Source organism: Molossus molossus, unplaced genomic scaffold (genome assembly GCF_014108415.1).
Source record: "Molossus molossus isolate mMolMol1 unplaced genomic scaffold, mMolMol1.p scaffold_m16_p_14, whole genome shotgun sequence".
Classification (NCBI taxonomy): domain Eukaryota; kingdom Metazoa; phylum Chordata; class Mammalia; order Chiroptera; family Molossidae; genus Molossus; species Molossus molossus.
In genome coordinates this window covers 80,338,201-80,349,969 of record NW_023425349.1, presented here as the reverse complement: position 1 = coordinate 80,349,969, position 11,769 = coordinate 80,338,201, and the positions used below count along the sequence as shown (strand labels likewise).

The window sequence follows — 11,769 nt, the reverse complement described above, 5'->3', positions numbered from 1 at the left end:
TAGTTGGTAAGATCCATCAATAGCTGGAAGCTGACTTCCCCAATCCCATCTCTTGGTTGATTGCCTTTCTGTATTTGATTGCTAGGGCTTCTATAACAAAGTAGCTCAGACTTGGTGGCTGAAACAACAGAAATGTATTTTCTCATAGTTCTTGAGAATAAAAGTCCAAGATCATGCCGTCCTTAAGTTTCTCCTGAGACCCTGTCTCTGGCTTGCAGAAGGCTGAAAACTTGCCATCTTTCCTTTGTGCAGAAGGGCCCTTGATCTCTCTCTCTGTGTCCTAATTTCTTCTTATAAGGACACTAGTCAGATTGGGTTGGGGTCCACCCTAATGGTTTCATTTCAGCTTAATTGTTCTTATCTTCAAATACATTCAGGTTCTGAGGTACTGGGGAACAGCTGTTCCTTAAACTGTAGTTTAAAACTCTGTCTCTGCAGATACCCCAAAGGTAGCAAACTCTTCCTTTCTTCTTCTCTCCCTTCCCATCTCTTTCCTGCCCCCATCCCATTTTTGAGAACTTTGCATAAGTTTCTCCCTCCCTGCTTATATTCAGGTTACTGCCAACTCAACCATTATGATTCTGCTCAGAATGTGTTCCTCTGCACAGCATCCTCAGAATTTCCATTCCTGACCATTTCCCCATTTCTATGTCCCCCACAGTGATTTACAAAGCCTTCCTATGTGCCCCTGTGTAAACTTTGATTATCTTTGGAAGAGTTCGAACAACTAAAGGGTCTCAAAACCATGTTCCATGGTCACATGATGATCATCTTCATCAGGGTGAATTTCAAACCCCTTCGCCTGGTACATGAGCTCCATCAATAGCTGGCCCCTCGAAGGGAACTCGGACTCATTTTTCAATCCCCATTCTAGAGGAAGCTACATGTTTCGGATTTAAGGTAAAGAAAAATTTGAATCAGGGTAAAAGTAAAGCTTTCTCTTGGTTGTTTCCTTTTGTAATGCACAATAGTGTATGCCATTTTGACACTTTGTGATGACTTTATGAATCCACTCACTGACAAACTGAGGGACAATTGAAGAAAACAAGCATCACCTCTGTGTAAAATAAAATAGGCCAACGTGGTAATGAAAAGAAAATAACTTTTTTTTTTTTTCTGACCACATTATCTTGTCTAATTTCCACTCTTGTCAAGAAAAAAAAAATGTTAAGAAATGTCACAAGGGTACCTACTTAGGAGGAAGGCAAGTGGTAAGTCACCAATTGATTAGTTTCTTCAGCAAAACACTTCATGGTTTGTTTCTGTTTATTTTGTTGCAACACATATTTAAATTGGAAGAACTACAAAGGTCCCTGAATTTTAAGCACGTGACTTAGTTGCAAATACAACATTGTAGCATAAATTATATTTAAGGTAAAGGCAGTGTGATGTCATGGTTACAAGCAACAGGTTCTGAGTTTAAATCCTGGTGCTGTAGTTAACAGCTGTGAGACTTTGGGAGAACAGTTAGTCAATTATTAGTAGAATGATAGTAATATTGCCTAATTCATGGGATATTCTAAAAATCAAGTAAGATAATATATATTATGTAATTAGTACAGTGCACAGCACACAGGATACTAGGTCGATGTCACTGTAGTTTTTCTATCTCTCTCTTCTATTCATGTTTTGGGTTGTCAAGGTTTGAGCCCTGCCTGTACCACGTATCAGCTGTGTGACCACGGCAGGGTGGCTTGACCTTTTTGTGACTGTTTTTTCATTTGTAAAATGAAGCTAGTAATACTTAATCGTTTTGCTGTTAGTATTATTATTATTTTAAATCCTCACCTGAGGATATGTATTTTTTATAGATTTTAGAGAGGAATGGAAAGAGAAAAACACTGTATATACCCCAACTGGGGATCAAATCTGCACCTGGGCATGTGCCCTGCCCAAGAATCAAACCCATGACCCATGACGAGACAGTGCTCCGACCACCTGAGCACAAAGGCCATGGCAGTTTGCCGTTAGTATTGAATACATCAATAAATTTAGTTGTCTTAGAATAGTGATGGTTACACAAAAGATGTTCAGTGAAGGTTGGTTACAGTTTGAACTAGCCATCAACTTTTTGAGCTATTCACAGGACTGGGTTTTTCAAGTCAGATATCATAAGCAGTATTAATGTAAACTAACTGATTTCAAGCATACTAACAAAAGGTTCATCAAGGATGGCTCTCCAAGTCTTTCCTTCCTATAACAGACATGTTACTCTAGCCCAGAATAGGTAAGTGGGGTGTTCATGGTTTCTCACATAGTGGGGAACATTCAAATTATGAAACATTTTACTTATTTATTTATTGTTAATAATCACCTGAGGATTTTTTTCATTGATTTTTAGAGAGTGGGAGGGAGAGAGGGGAAATGGGGAGGAAAGAAAGAAACATTAATGTGAGACACATTGATTCATTGCCTCTTGCATATGCCCCTACTGGGGCAGGTATTGAACCTACAACCCAGGTATATGCCCTTGACCAGGAATAGAACCCTTGACCCTTCAGTGCATTAGTGTGAGGGCTGATGCTCTAACCACTGAACTACACCAGCTAGGGCCAAATTATGAAACATTTTATTTGTCAGGGTTTGACAGACTACATGATGTTCTCCAGGGAGTGATGCCTCCTAGACCTTGGTTCTATTCGTTATAGGTTATGCTCAGCCAGAGACATCCTGCTAAGGACATGTCAATGATAGGCTTATCTTACCTAGCAGGCATCATTAGTCCATTTTTCCAGAGGAGGTCCAATTGACAAGGAGACTAGACCTGGTCACTTCCTATTATAGACCAAATGCTTGTGACCCCTTCCCCAATTTGTATGTTGGATTCTTAACTCCCCACGTGATAGTTTTAGGAGATGGGACATTTGGGACACACTTAAGGTTAGATTAGGTTTGAGGGTGGGGACTTCATGATAAAATTAGTGTCCTTGTAAGAAGAGGAATCTCTATCCCCACACCCATGTCTCCATGCCCACTCATTAAGGAAAGATCATATGAAAAAATACAGAGAAGGTGGCATTGGACAAGCCAGGAAGGGAGCATTCACCAGGAACCAAATCAGCTGGCAACTTGACCTGAGACTTCTAGCCTTCAGAACCAGGAGAAAAAGTAAATTTCTGATGTTGAAGCCACCCAGTCTGTGATACTTTGTTAAGGCAACCGAGGCTAAGACACTTCTCATTTCTTTCTCCTAAAGTCTTTCCCTGTAAAGGGGGTGAATGAATAAATGGATCACAGGTCAGGTTCTAACATCTTCCACTTACCTTTTTACTTTTTACTTTTTCTTTTTAAAATAATGGAGGATGTGCATCTGTTGTATTTCATGCAACCCTTAAAAACACTTTTTCCTTCTTCTGATGGGAAGCATTTTTACAGGGCTCCCCAATTAAAAGAACATACAGAGTCTCACCCCAAATTTTAACACCATCTGTCTACTTATCTCTCAATCCTAACCACTTTCATTAATTTCAGGTGCATTCTACACTTTTACCAGAGACCTTGCATATCAATATAAAGAGAACTTCCTCATTCTTTTCCAAAACAGCATAGTATCCAGTGGTGTGGATGTACTGTGTCTGTACAGTAACTGAACAAGGTTTATGCTTTATAATGTCAGCCTCTAGAGATGTCAACTGCATCTCTGTGGCATGTTCATATACCACACTCCATTCAATGTCCTCCGTGTTCCCAGGCTCTTATTTTTATTTTTTTAATTGGGGTAATTACACTTAACATGAAATCTACTTCCCAACAAATTTTAAATGCACAATACAGTACAATACAATGCAATAAAGCTAATTATAAGCACAATGTTGTAGGCAGGTCGCTAGAACTTATTCATATTGCATAACTGAAACTTTATAATAGCATTCAATTATTTCTTTAACATAAGGATATCAACAACAACAAAAATAAACAATGAAAAGTTTTCTGCAAGTATAAAGTCACAGGGGCCTGACTTCCCCTTCCTTCAAAGAAACTTGAATTTGGCATTCTCGTGGTAATAATGCCTGGGAGACAGCATCATATTTTGGCTCAAAAAGAGAATAATACTGTTTCAAGTATTGATATCAATTGGATTGCATAAGAGCTAAAGAACATATTCTAAATTTGACATATTCCTTTAATCAGCATTAAATATATATTTTCTCTTTCACCTTAAATAATTGAAAATGTGATGCCTCCTCATTTGAACAGAACAAAGTGGTTAACAGTGCAGGCTTCTGAGTCAGGCAGTTATAGGTTCTAATCCCCAATCCTTTGTGACACAACAGCTTTGTGATCTTGGGTAAATTTCAATAAGTATCAATTCCCCCATAATTTGAGGATATAGATTTAGGTCAGCAAGTTGTGATGAGGATCAATGAAAAATGCATATAAATCACATTACATAGCAGTTTAAATTACAGCTTTCATTATCATCATTATTAATTTGTATATGTATCTATTGGATGATACCTTCTGCACTAGATTTGGGGGAACAACAATGTATATGACACCATCCTCGTTCTCAGAGCCCACGTGCACAGGGAAAAACATACCAGTAAACAAAGAATAACTTTAATATAAAATAAAGCAGTATACTAATAAATGAAATGCTCTCTCCAGGGAACAACAACAACAAAAAGTTCTGGAGATACATTTTACATATCAATTATCTCAAAGAGATAAAAAGATAGTCTCCACTGGAAGAGATACCATATATGTCAACTTCAGTTTTCAGTTGTCAAAGATTATAGAGAAATATACAACACTACAACAGAGCAGTAGGTATTTTAATGGGGGCGTGGATTTGGAAGGTTCTTGGATCTGTCAGTACCTTTGAATCTCAATGATTTCTTCTCAATAATATAGACAGATGTAAGGGTATAAGGGATGAGAAAAATCCTCTGACATGAAGATCTGCTTCTGATTATCAACTATTTTCCCCCATAAAATCAAAGTATGAAAAGTGGCAGGAAAGACTTATTTCTATTTCCCCCTTTTTGCATAACAAATAACAACTGTGAGTTTGGTTTTGCAACAATAATATAATCATTGAGAACACTGCACTTTTTCAAGAGGAGTGAGAAGTTAATGCTTCTGGAAGCAGGTCCATATAATCCCACCTTTTTACTTTGTTGAAGGTGTCTGAATTCCAAAAATAATATACCCCTCATTAGTACTGCTGCTACACACCTGGAAAGCCAAAAAACTCAGAGTAAAGACTGCTGTACCTGACACATGACTTTCCACAATATTCTCAGAACTATAAGATGCCTTTTAGGTTTTCAGTGTGTGAATGACCTGAGTTGATTTGCGTTACAGAAAGGCATTAGTAGCACAAAGTGGCCTGAACCTCAGCAGCAACCAGGAAATGACTTTCAAGCCAGACCTTTCTGGAGAGGAGTCATCTCTGAATTGAGTTTTCTTTCACTAAAGCAAGTCTCCTGATCACAGTTCTGTAATTTTCGTCTAATAGTCTGCCACATATTTTACTGTTTGTTAATTCATAGGTTTATGTAATAAAAATCCTAAATTCAATGGCCTCTTGTTGTAAATAGTTTACTAGAATTCTTATTTGCCAGATAACTTCAGAATCAGGAAGTTACTTATTAATTAGAAATAAGGATAAGAACTGGAAGAAACATCAAACCTTGTGGCAAGCAGGCAATTTACAGATTTATTCCAGCTTCTGAAACACTGAGAACATCCTCTACTTGAAACGCTACCAAAAGTCGGTATCCGAGATCCATCTTGGGATAGGACACCTAAAAAAATCGCGCCTGGCAAACTAATATACACAGACACTTCTTTCAGTGCCTCTTTATCCATTAGCATCTCACCACCAAATTCATCGTTCACTTCACGCAGGCTCTGCGGTTTAGCTTCAAGTTCTTCCTTTGACTGCATCGGAAGGAAAGCCTGGGTGTTGGGTCCGCGCACCCCAACTCCCTGTTCGCGGGTCTCTGAGTAGCCTTGTGCACCAACACAAATTAGCCGGGGCTGTTGCCAGCGGTCCCCCAATCCTCGAGGGATCCATCACCCCCTAAAAGTCGACAGTCCTTCTCGGTCTCTGCTTCCTCCAGAGTCAGCTCACATCGAATCCAGTGCGGGTCCATCTCTAACATTCAAATGCGTGTCCTGTGGCTAGTGGTCCGCAGATCCCAGGCGCCGCAACGCTCACCTTCGCATCCGCGACTTCTCAGCTGAGTCGCGCGGCTAGAGCGCCCATCAACCCAATGTCATCTTTTGAGCCAAATCATCTTCTGGTTCTACGTTTGCGTTTCGGCGGCTCCAGGTTCGGCGTTTGCTCACTGTCTTCTGGGCCAAGTCCACTTATCGCCTTTCAACTTGATGCGGACTCACACAGCGAGTCAAAAGCTCCTAGTCCTGAGAGCTACCAGGGTGGAGACGGTGGCGGAGCGCCGCGTCCCGCGCTATGTCCACGCCCCGCAACTTTTTGTTTTCTTCCGGCAGGTCCAAAGCTGTGGGGATTCGCGAAGCCCAGGAGTGAAAAATCCCGCAGCAATCCACAGCCCCGGAAGGCTGAGAAACACTCCGCTGGTTAATTGCCAGGAAGCGACCTCGGGGAGCACGAACCAGGGGGCCAAAGTTTACTTTCGCTGAGCAAGTCCAGCATCCCCGCGCGGGTAAGCAAACTCCCGGGGGAAGCTTCTTCCAGGGGAGTCGTGAACAGGCCAGGGACGCTTCTGAGAGTGCAGTCTCTCGGGTTCGGGGCTCTCCAGCTGTGCGGCACCCAGTGGTCCCTCCTGGCTGTCGAAGGAAGACAAAGAAGTTGGGACCCAAAAGACCTGGACAGCTACTCCAGAAGCAAAACCTTGGAAATGGCTGCTAAAGAGGCTGGGTCTCCAGACTCTTAATCCCTCCCCCTTTCTCCATCTGAGTCTTTCACCTGCTACCGTCCAGTTTACAGTATAAGCGTAGACCCTAAATTAGACCAGTTCTAAAAGCTAGGCGTCACAGTTCCCTAGGCAGTTCCTTTCACAGAGAGCTGCGCGAGCGTAAGGAGCTCCTGGGGGAGCGGTTTCGCGAGGAAAGGTGGGATGAGAGGGGACTGTGACCAGGGAACGATGTGTAGGCTCCTCTATTCGAAGGACCTCGGGGAGCCCCTCAGAACTCCCCGGCTGGCGACTGCAGCCACTTCAACGCTCTGCCAAAAGCGGGGCGGAAGTGGCTCTGGAGGGTGGAGATGGGCACACTCCGGGTGCAGGGAGAGTAACTGGCCTCAAGGGAAGAGCTGGGAAGCCTGGATGCCAGAGAGGGCAGGGACCCGGGAGGTGGCCGAAAGGATTTTAGGGCCGGCAGCAATCCGCTAACTAGTGAGGAGTGGTGGAGTCTCTCGTCGTCTGCTTCCTTGGAACCCCTGCCCCTCCTTGAGTCTCCCGACTTCTTGCTCACCAGTGGCCTGGGGCGGCCGGCACCCGGCTGGGCGTGCGTGTGTGGCTGCGCGCGCCTGCGTGTGCGCGTGTGTGCGCAGCCCGCGCGCAGAGCCCGGCCTCCGGGACCCAGCCGCCCGCCACCCGCCGCCTGACTGGTGTCCCTACTCCTTGCAGCAGCCTCCTCGCACACCTGGCGCTCGTCGCCGGGCGCCCGGCGCCCTCCCAGCCCCGCTCGACCGCCGCAGCCTCAGCTCAAAGTTTCCCGGGCGCAGACACCTTGGCGAAGGGCTGCCCAGGGAGATAGGTTTCTGAAGCTGTGCCTTGGTGTGGCTCCTCTTTACAGCCTTGTTCTCGCCCAATCCGAGCAGAGAGTAGATTTTCCAAATTTCAGGGGAGTAAAGGGGGATATTATTCAGAAAAAGAAAAAGGAGCAGCCACAACTAAGAACATCCTCTTCTTTCCTGCCCGATGCCCTGGAATTGACTAATGAGGGGCCTGTGGGGTTAAAGAAGAAAAGGAAATAGAAAGCCAACTTGACCGAGGAGCGGCTGGATGCTACAAGGTTGCCCCCGTCTCCGTTTTTACCGGCGTGAAGATTTGTAGGCGCCTCCAGTGCGAGAGCTTTAAAGCGCCATCCCCTCCCGACCCCCGTGGAAGGAAAAGCCGGCAGAGCAGAGGAAGAGGGAGTCAAGGAAAAGCCTCTGGACTTGTGTGCGTCGCAGCCTTGGCTTTGGATTTGGGGGATAGGGAAGAGAATTAACAGCATCTCAAGGTAAGAAGCGGCAAAACCGCTGCCCGAATTGTCAGGAAGAAGAATAACTTAAATAAATGTTGGGGAGCGGATGGGGGTTAAGCCAAGTTAGGATGATGTCTCCCGGCATCGCCAAGCGACTGTTTTGAGGCGGGCAAGTCGGAGTGTAGCGGATGCAGCCGGTGCCCAGGCAGGAGGCAGCAAGCCGGAGGAGGTGTTCTGACCTTACACCTTTTGGGAAGCTACTAGAAAGAGTTTTCGAGCTGGGTCGTCTGTCCAGGCTGATTTACAGCGTGCGTTTTTGTGTGTGTGCTCTTCCTGCGAGATTTTTTTTTTTTTTTTTTTTTTTTGTCCTTAGCACCGCAGACCCACGCCCTCGTTGCCATAGAGCGCTGTGGGCACGGCAAAAGCCTCTAGGACACGGGGGTAGGTGAGCCTGGCGCAGGTGGGCAGGTGGGGGCGGCGGCGGTATTCGGCAGGTGGGTTGGGGGCGCGCGAAGCCCATGCCGCCGCCTGGCTGGCTACACGCAGTCCGCTTCGGAGCCGGGGCGCCGCAGGTCTGTTGCGGTTCCTCTCGCCTCCGCTAGAGGCTCCCAGCGGGCGCCGCGTAGCGGGTGGGTGTGGGGGCGCCGGGAGGCGGAGGGCGAGCGCTGGGAGCTGGCGTGCCCGCGGGGTGGCGGAGCGGGCGCGGCAGAGGGAGACGAGCAGAGCTGGGGCGGGGGACGTGAGCCGGAGTCCCGGCGCGCCTCCTGGCTGCGCGCAGAACTGCGGGGACGCGGGTCCGAATGCGGGCTGAGCTCGGAAAAGCTGTACCCGGAGCCGGAGCCACTTCGGGGACGCGATACTGAGGGCAGTCCCAGGAGGTAATATCGTCTTTCTCCAATCCCTCCTCCCCCCAGTCCCGGCGGTTGTCAGTAAATTCTCAGCCAATTACCCCAGGTGGGCAGCAGTGGAGGGCCGGGTCTGTGGGGTCTATATCCAAAGGTGCCTTTCAGACTTGCTCCGTGCAGTGTGCATTCAAACCAACCCCTTATTTCGCCTGCCTCCCCTGAATATTTGCCTGCTTTAAGGGAAGTTTTCTGCAGAGTGCCTGATGGCTGGTCTTTGGGCCGGGCTGCTGGAAGGTGAGCAAGGGGACCTGTCGTGCTCCCCTGAGCTGCAGTGGACTGGAGTGAGCGACTCAAGGGGTGGGGTGTGGTGGAGAAGAGAGTACCACACCCTCTTCTCTCTCTCCCCTGCCTTTTCACCTGAGGGTAAAGTCTCCCCATCTAGCATTTTACTGATGTCCTTTCCCAAGGGATTGGCTCTGAGAACAGAGCAAAGCTGATGAAAGACTTGGAGAAAGATAAAGATAAAAAGGAAGTCATTGCCAAAACGTCAGACCAGGAAGGAGGGTGAAGTTAAGTGTGTGTGTGTGTGTGTGTGTGTGTGTGTGTGTGTAGGGGGTTTGAGAGTGCTGCGCAATACCTTGGAGTTCAGATTATTTGATGAAGTCTGATTCATTTCACATTTCACACCGTCTTTGACATAATTCTCCCTCAAGCCACTAACAAGAGTCAGGTCTGCTAGGCATTGCCTTGGGCACCAGTGGGCATTGAATAGGTTTGATGATTGTGTCTAAACTTAAAAAAAAAAAAAAAGAGAGAGGGGGGTATTGTATGTGCTGGGTGTGATCACACTGTGTCTGTCAGGCAACTGGCATGTATTTTTTTAGTGTGTCGTGTTTGTGCATACCGTATGTGGTCATTTCACACTCAATATTGCAATTTTAGAGTCCTCTAAAGGTGGCTCTTAACAAACAGGACGTGTGATATTAAATGTCCTGTAGAATACTACTGAAGAAGAGAAAATATGATGGGCCATGGAAAAATCTAGAAATACTGAATAAAAGCCGAGATCCAGCATTTGCGAAATCTTGGGCCACATACTGAAAGAGTGAAAAATATTTTTCAAATCTGGGAAGTGGTAGTTAACATTTTAAAAGAAGGGGACATTCTTCAGCGCACTATCATCACCATCCAGTGGCATGCATTACTTCCAATACAGTTAAGAGTATGAGGCAGAAAAAAACATGAAGCACTTCCTACTGAGAACCGGTGAAATGTTTTGTGAGCTACTGGAAGGTATTTCACCTTAAGAATTTAAATGGAATGGGTGTGTATTGATGGTGACATAAGTGGTTCACTTATGTGTAGGGCATTGATTATATTTGATTAAGATAAATATGTAAGTTAATGTTATATAATAAATGTAACTTAGTGGAACCAGTATCAGGCCAGTTTACTGATTTTTTTATTTTTTTATTCCAGAATAACACGTAGCATGATTTTGAGGAAGATTTATATAAAGTTTGTCATTCACATATTACAGTGCATAGAACTCTGTGTAGAGGGCAAGAATAAATATCTTGCTGAAATCTCAAAAAGGATGGCTTATATTCTTAAAATATACCGTTTTAGAAATTTTATTATGTGACCGAATAAGTTAATTATCTATAGTTATCTGCATGTATAGCACACATTATTCATTTGTCCAAATAAATTGACCAAAAAAAAATTCATTAGAGGGCTCAATATATTTTTCTGAAAGACATCTCGGAAACCAGAGGAAGACCTGCTAGTATTAAGAAACTATGTATATGATGCATAAGAAGTATTGTGTATCTTCACAATTTAATGAATTAAACTAGTGAGGCTGGTTTGTAACCTCAACTTCAGTTTCAGGACTCCATCTCTAAAGCATTTTTTCTCTAATAAATGTGATTTTTAAAGAGACCAAGCCAGAGATGTTCCAGGGATGTCACAGACCTGAAAAACCTGTGAGCCCTCTGAAACTTCATGTCAAGAATCAGAAGTGATAGGATGTTGTCACAAATTAATTGGCTTGATGCTTCAATTAAAAACTGATTATGATCTGGCTCTGGTAGTCATTATGGTTGATTTCACTCAGTCTCTAGATATTCTGTGAGAGGACTCTAGGTGGAAATGTTTTCCTGTAGTACAAGGAGAGGAGGTCACTGTATTCAAAGAGGCCTGTCAGTCACGGATTCTCCAATTTGGGTGCGTTTTATCTGTAGGCAGGATGCCAGATTAAAAAAAAAAAAGAGTTATCTGAATTTGCATGAATATTTTCCTCTTTCGTAGACCTCAGCCTCTGGGTACTTCATTTATAATTTTGATGAAGAAATATGTCCCCAACACCCTTCCATTCATGGTTTAGGGGCTACATTGGTGTTAACTTTAAGAACTATTTAGTCATACAAGATCGTATTTCCTGAAAGAAAATCAATTGAGCTTAAAAAGGATGTTTGAAAAGGAAAGGGAAGGAGAATAGGGGAAACAGGTTAAATACCAAACAGAAGGTTTACCCGTCTAACTGCATGCATGATTTTTTCCTTCAGCAACCATTTTTTTTTAAATATTAAGTAATCATTTATATTATTTATTTCCATCCTCACTTTTTCTCTCTCTTCTTTCCTTCCTCCCTTCTTCCCCTTCCTCCTCTCTCCTATCTTTCATTACTTTATTTTCTCTCTCTTTTTTGGGTAAAATATTTTCTTCAAAAAGAAATCTATGGCAATATACAAGGTGGGGCAAAAGCAGGTTAACAGTGGTGAGTACCCAAAACAGAGTTTAT

General features: G+C 44.2%; 1 pseudogene; it reads right to left on the bottom strand.

Annotated features, from left to right (window-relative positions):
- Positions 1-6,366: 6,366 nt before the first annotated feature.
- Positions 6,367-11,769, bottom strand: part of LOC118629347 — a 47,378-nt pseudogene continuing 41,975 nt past the window's right edge.